This window comes from Oryzias melastigma, linkage group LG1 (genome assembly GCF_002922805.2).
Source record: "Oryzias melastigma strain HK-1 linkage group LG1, ASM292280v2, whole genome shotgun sequence".
NCBI classification, from domain to species: Eukaryota; Metazoa; Chordata; class Actinopteri; order Beloniformes; family Adrianichthyidae; genus Oryzias; species Oryzias melastigma.
This window is the reverse complement of record NC_050512.1, coordinates 20,304,832-20,312,611: the sequence shown is the minus strand read 5'-3', so window position 1 is coordinate 20,312,611 and position 7,780 is coordinate 20,304,832.

The following is a 7,780-nucleotide window of genomic DNA, read 5'->3' as shown; positions in this document are numbered from 1 at the left end:
CAGGGAAGTTTTCTTGAACAATAAAGCAGTTGGTTATTTCTGAACCCTGGAGAGGAAGCACTACTCCCTTCAGGGTGGGGGAGACGGTTCATACGGCCCCCGCCCAAAACACACACACAGATATACGGACTCTTTTGTGCACACACATGCACACACTGCTTCACAGATACACTGCCCATGAAACTGCACAAAGCTGCACGCTCAGAACCTCGTTGTGTCCCAGCTTTTTTTGAGGATGCTAAATGTTCTGCGCAGCTAATGTTAGAAAGTTAGTTTGTTTTCAGTAATTAGGACATGCAGATGCACAATTTAGCTTGAAGGCATATAAAAATCTGTGATGTTATATTGTTGCTTTCCAGGGGTGTAATGAGTAATCGACTAAATCAATGGATCTATTTACACTCTTATGATCCAACCAAATTGATCCGTCTAAGGTAAATTGTTAATCAAATCCACCTATTCCATTATAAAATTATTTAAAATGAAATAAACCGATTATATTGATATTTGAAAATACAATTTGGATTGAGATAAGGTAGGTTTGTATAGGATTCTGCAAATTGTCTCACTTAAAAAGTTAAGAATGGTCTGTCATGTTCATCACTGATAGACTTTCAATCCAGGAAAAAATAGACAGAAATAAGTATCTTTCACCTATGAATAAGCAAGAATTGTGTTCCTCACAGCCCTGTTACTTCTTCTTTAAGAAGCTCTTCTTTCCTCCATGGGTTTCCTGTGTTAATGTCACCTGCTTGAATTTGTTATCTGTATAGAAGACAACTTTTCACACCCTTACATTGTCAGCCTGAAACCTCTCCACCATGACCAAAGAGCTGTCGTAGGACACCAGGGACATGATCTCACCTAGTGGAACAAATAATATCGAGACTTGGATGAGTGGTGAAATGTTTCAGAGAAAAAGGGCTTGAAGTCCAGATGCCATGATTCAACCTCCAGACAATGATGGTGAGAAGAGTGAGGAAGCAGCCCAGAACTACACGAGGAGAACTGGTCAATGACCTGAAGAGACCACAATAACAAAGGTTACTCTTAGTAACAAACGACATGGTCGTGGATTAAAAACCCTGCATGCCCAGACCTATCATAAGTTTCCCAGAAACCATTTGGATGACCCAGAGGAGGGTTTGGTCAGATGAGAACTCTTTGGTAAATGCCACTCGACATGTTTGAAGGGGAGAGAATGCGGAGTTGCATCACAGGAACATCTCACCCACAGTGAAGAACGGAGGAGAAACAGGACGACTGATCCATATTAAGTAAAAGATGAAGAGCACTAAAGATGAAACGTGGCTGGATCTCCCAGACCCACAATAATCCTAAACACATCACCCTTGACGATGAAGGTTCAAGGTTTGGCGGTGGCCTAGTCACGCTGGACCTCAATCAATTTGAAAATCTGTGGAAAGAGTAGCATGTCGAAAAAACATCACTGCTCTTGAGAAGATCTGCATGGAAGAATGGACCAAAATAGCATCTTTTCAGAAGACTACCTATGATGAATCGTTTTAAGCGGGACAACTTGCAAAACCAGTGAAAGCCCACAAATGAAAATCAAGCATTTCTTTCATATTACTTATTTAAAACAAAGCAAAAAAGCAGAAGTGAGGGGTTTGTGTTTGACTATTTATTGCCTGTTTTTAATCTACAGATTGAATTTGAAATCATGAACTATAGAACTGAAATAATTACATTAAAAACTCTTCACCAGTTTCTCCACTGTTGAGTACTAAATTGTGTGTTAGGAAAATTAAAATTCCACTTCAGAACTGTTTGATCCTTGAAGCTCATTTTGAAGGTGTGAACTTTAACCACAAGGGGTAAAAAAAGACAAAGCACTCATGGTATTATAATTTATTGAGCTATACTTTTCACCTCCTTCCTCATAGAGTAGATGTTATCAGTACTTAGCTGTCAAAGTCATTCCTTCTTTTACAACCAAAAGCTGGCAAAATTCCTTGATACTGACGAAGTTTTAATAGTTGAGGACCCAATAACTGAGTCTGGAAGAAAAACAAAGGAATACAACAATAAAAACAGATGTGTTCTTTCTCTTTAAGGGGTTTTAACTAAGTTAAGGGGGTTTGAAAACAGCACCTTAATAGTAAATGAGTCACTGCGCTTAAGCAATCTGTCACCAGGTTTGTTGCTCTTTGCTCACAATGGTGCCTACCCAAATGTTCAGCAACAGAGCTGTCACGTTTCCATGTTTCAGCTGGGTGCAGCAAGCTCTCAAGCTGAATGTGCAGCGCTGCAACAGGTTGATCCCTTTTTTTTTTTCTTTTTGTAAAATATGTTGCAACTAGAATTTAAAGTACACCAATGGAACGTTTCAATCCTTTTACTTTACTGTTTTTTTCTGAATGTCCTGTTCTTCAAAAATATTTCTTTAAGGGCGATTTCACCACGTGTAATTTAAAGTTTTATGTGACCATGATAAATTTCACCTTGTTGAGTTATAATTAAAAAACAACAAGCCTGACAACTTGTTGACAGGATGGAATTTCATAGTAATTACTGGACTCTATTTTCTAATCTATTTTTTAGTCGTTGCCTTTTGAGTCAAATTTTTTTTGCCTATTTGTATGTTTTTCTTCAACAGTTTCAGCTCTAAACATATGAAGCTTTAAGTCCTTCATACTCATATCAACAAGTTTTTTCCTTTTTATTAAAATTATTAATACAGAACTTTATATTTTCTGACAAACGTGTTTTCCCCTTAAGGATTTTTAGAAATATTTGTTCTTATAGAAGAAAAATAAGTAAAAAAGAAAAAAAAAAAACTTCACCAAAAAACACATTTTATGCCTTTAAATAGGACACAGTGAACAGACTTGTTTAAAAACTGAAACACTGAAGGCATATTAGACAGTTCTACCTGCCTGTGCATTTCTTTAACCCACATCACCCATAAAAGACATATTTGTGGCCGTGACACGCCCTGTGCAGCATCACAGTGCACACGCCGAAACACAACCAGCTGCTTATATGCAAATCCAGAGACTCGTTGGGTTCGAGGGGAGGAGCTGATGTTCAACTGATAACAGGGATGTGCAGGTGTGTACAAGGAGGAAGACCGTACAAAAAAAATTACCAGGACAACAACAGTGGTTACAGGAAACCTGCTGATTTTTCTAAGTAAAAAAAAAGACAAGAAAAAAATAGTGGAGGAACGTTTTAAATCTTTGCCTTTCGCTTTCCTCTGCAGAACATGCACCACTTTTTCTGATTTTTCTTTATGCAAAACAAATTTAAAAGAAGCAAATCCAGGAAGGTTTAAGTGTATAGGGTGTGCCACCATCATGAAAATATATGTCTTGATGAATGAGATATACAGCATCGAGTAAAAATGAAACCATAGGAGAAAAATACCTGTTCTCAAAAAGTTTCTTATGTCAAACTTTACTGAAATTGTGTATTAATTAGGGGTGAAGGGAAAAATGAATTTGGTGATATTTCTACTGGCGATACTTGTATCGATTTAAATGTCAACAAGACGATATTTAATTGATTATTTATGGGCGTTCTTTTTTTTTTCCCCACCTCAACCTCCGGCCACTAGTTGGCAGCACAGCCCAGTGAGCCTCATTGAGCAGCTTTACACCCCAAGAACCAGCTTGTGTTCAATGTTAAATTAAAATAATTTTATCAATGTATTACAATAAAAATGTATTCATATTCAAGTAGAGTGTTTTTTCTAACTCATACTCCTAAAAAAAAAAAAATGTTATGGTACCGTCTTAGGATATATCGCGATATGTATCGTATCTTGAGACATGTATCGGGATGTATATTGTATGGCCAGGCTCTTGCCAATACACATCCCTAGTATTAAGAGCTGCAGCACACAAAACATCTGGATTTGTCTTATTTTTTTGCATAATATCCTATCTCTTGTGTTTCTTTATCCAGGCGCCACATGGGACAAGTATTTCCACGGGTTCAGATGTGTCAAAACAAACAGTTTTCTGCAGTGTGTTCACGGGTTAAAACAGGGGTGATGCACTCAATCATTGGCGTTTCCTGTCACAACACATGCAAACCATCTCTGACGCTGAACCATTTTTGCATATGAAGTAGCGAGGTAAATATTTGTCAGTTGTGAATGTGACTCGCAAACAGATTCCTGCACAAAGAGTCATTCCAAATCCTCTTCTGTACAGCTGCTGAATACAATACCTGCTTTGAATGCGAGAGCTTTGAGTTCTTCATTTGTCCCATGTGACTTCCCTCCAAGGGGATTCACCTTCCAATTAGCGAGAAAACGATCAGTCAAACCACCACACCCCAGTGTGTTTTTACACACCTGCTTCAATACCGGGGGGGTTCTGGAGTCTGTACAAGAACACAGATGATTTTTATGGGAGATCATTTTCAAATTGCTTTCATTAAACAGATAACAAACAATGATGCCGCTCTCTTTTTATTCACATTATAACAGTTAGATTGTGTGAAGATGCATTTCAGCTGCAGCCTCTTATAAATTACTTGAACTTTTTTCTGCTCAGGGGAGTATCGCTCTCCTTGGTTGCTTTATATTTTAAAATTAGTGCTCCAGACGTGTTCATCATATGAGTTTAACACCCTCTAAGGGTATACAAATGGTGTTTGAGCCTCTTTGTCATCTACCAGGGTGGGTTTTTACGCAACTGGTGGGTTTAGGTTAGAATACATTGGATTAAGTAATATTTTTTTTTGCTGGTTTTTGCCTTTTTATTGCAGAGAAAGTGACTGTCTACAAACAAACACTTTTATTTATTTATTTATTTAACCTTTATTTATCCAGGCAGGACAGATTAAGAACAGCCTTCTTATTTGCAACTGTGGCCTGGCAAAAGGCAAGACCTTTTGAGAAAGAAAAGAGGAAAGAAGTTACAGGATACAGGATACAGGATACAAAAAAACATTGAATAGAATCAGAAAAGCATCAGAACAAACACATTCTAAATTATAAAACCACAAAATCATTGCAATGAGGAACAAAAACATTCATCTTTAAAATACTCATTAAGATATTTTTTAAAATCTGCTAGTGATATAAAAGTGTACAGTACAGTAAATACATAAACTATTGTTGCCACAAATGCAATTCTGACGGCGGCGTGGCCCGTGCACATGTTTTATTTCTGCTTGGACAAGTTTGCGCTGTCTTCAGGCCACACCTTTCTCATAAAAGTGTTGTGAGAGTGCGCTATCATTAAACTAGTTTTGGGAACGTTAATCTGTGTATAGAGTCCTCCTGTTGGGGACCCATTTCCTCCACAGCAGCGAAAACAGATGGCTTTTTTGGCTCTTAGCTGTGGCTATGTAGAATAATGAATGATAATATATATTGTTTGCAAGATAAAATACGTCCGAGAAGCAAAGCATTTCTTCACTGATAAGATTGAAATATTTAATGAAAAAATGTGTTAGTCTTTATCATAGCATGGACATAAAAACCCTATTAATTTGACCAAAATTAAAGGCTCATTAAGCCCGATTTAATAAACTGAAGCAAAGTTAATCTATGGCTTTTTCATGAAAGACTCACTCCAATGAAAATTGCGCCTTTAGCATGCTCTTGTAGCATTTTTCTCATGTTAAAGGACTACTATGAAATAATTTAAGAATAAAACTGTGTTTTTTTAGTATTTCTTTTTTCAAATTGTGTAAGATCAGGAGCAGACAAAAACTTGCAGCTTAAAAAAGCTTGAGTTTGTGACGCAGCACCTGCCATGTGTGGGCCAAAGTCTCACTTCTCAGCAATAATTGCAGAAATCTATTAACGTTTTCATTTTTCTCGTCTTGCTAATGTTAGCTTGGGCTTGTGAGCTGCTGTAAACTACTGGTAGAGAGTGTAAAGTGTAATGAGTCAGAGCCTTGTCTCCCCCTCTGGTCACCGGCGTGAGCCTTCTCTAGCGTATTAACACTACATCTCCCAGCTGCCCCAACGCGCAGTCCCCGCTCAGCTGACACTCATTGACAATCACCCACTTGAGACTTCAGCAGCACACAGAGCTTTGCTTGGTGCAAAGTATTGTTTGTGCCACTCTGTGTGCATTACTGAGCGTTTCTATCTGGACCTGATCTTCTGTTTCTGACCCTGCATTGACTCAGACCCTGTTCGCCTGCTGCCTGAGTCGATCTACGCCTGTTCTATTATACTATCTGATTTCTTATGCTCCCATGCTGGTGTCTGACCTCTGCCTGTCTCACTCTGGTTTAACTTTTGTGAATATTTAGTTTCACTGAATTCTATCATCCTGTCTGTGCAAATAAAACCAGCCATCTGCCCATTTGTGACATAAGGAAAGACTAACTTCGGTGCAAACAGTCAACAATTAACTCAAAACGAATATCTTATGGGCTCTGCAGAAAATATGTCTTAAAAAATGACAAGTATTTTTATTTAGGCTAAAATCTGCATAATCATAATTAAAATACCACTAGGAACGCTTTTATAAAAGAAAAAAATATATATATGGAGTATTACTTCAAGGAAAACTACAGAGTTTGACTGTTGGAACAAATTTACAGGCATGCATGCCTGTTGAGATGCAGATTTTTGATTGAATCCCGTCTTGCAGCAGCCATGACCGATTAATGACCCACAAAACAACAAGCTGTGATGCAGGCATATTTGAAAAGTGATATCAGGAGAAACCGGTTTTCTTGTGTCACTCAGCAGAAGTCCTTGAGGTCATCTAGGAGTTAGAAAGACAAATGTACCATCGGGAGGGGAATTTTCCCATTTCAAGCAAAAAAGAGTAAAAAGATCATTGAAAACAGACATGGAGCAAATACATAAAGAAAGAAGACAACTGGATGTTTTGAGAAATGTTTGCAAAACTCTAATACGCTTTCAAAGTTGGATTTCAGTACATTGACAGAAAATGTTTTCATAGCAGCTGCACTGAAAGACAGAAATTGAGAGTTTGTTTTATCTCATGTCAGTAATTAAATCGTCATTTTGCACCTGGAGATATGTCAAATCCCTAACACCATGTGACTTCATTGTTGCCGACTTCCACCGAACTCAATTTCCCTGTTTGTTTTCTCCTAACTGCACCCGGTTGGCACGGTTACAGCTCTGCCTTCCACCCTCTTCAAACTCGATCGATCACACTAAACCACCACCCCTGCTGAGGCAGGTAAAGGCGGACGAATTTGGAGAGCTTGGAGGAATTCACGACTGTGCACTACTCCATCTGCCTGTCTTCCTGCAGCTTCCCCGCCGATCTGATATGCTGTGAATGAAAAGATAACTCATGTGGATTGTCTTGACATCTGGAATAGCAGACAACAAAAGTTCTGTTGTGACTTGTTGGATCCACTCCTCTTTACTCTTCATCGTAGAAATGTAAGTGCTCGCAGCAAAAATACTTGATGTGTTCAAATCAAATCAAATCATGAGTTTGACAAATGGTTGAAACGAGTGAAGCCTTGTCATTTAAAGAACTTTGTGCGGGTATATTTGGTTTTCTTTGATAGAATTCACAAAGTAGAGACAAGTGGTCTGTAATGCTGACATTGAAACTAGCAACAGACATTCCTGGTTGCTGGTTTTTCCACAAAACTGAAATTAAGCCAAAAAGAAGAAAAAGTTGCAATTTGCTGCATTTTATTATTTGTTGCACAATAAATAAAGTTACATTTCAAGCTGGTTAAAACCCCCAATTTAGCTTAATGTCCCTTTTTATATCCCTGTTTCTGTCAAATTAACTCTAACATTTTTTCTCACATATTATTATTAAGCAATAATAAGAGTACATTTCAAAAA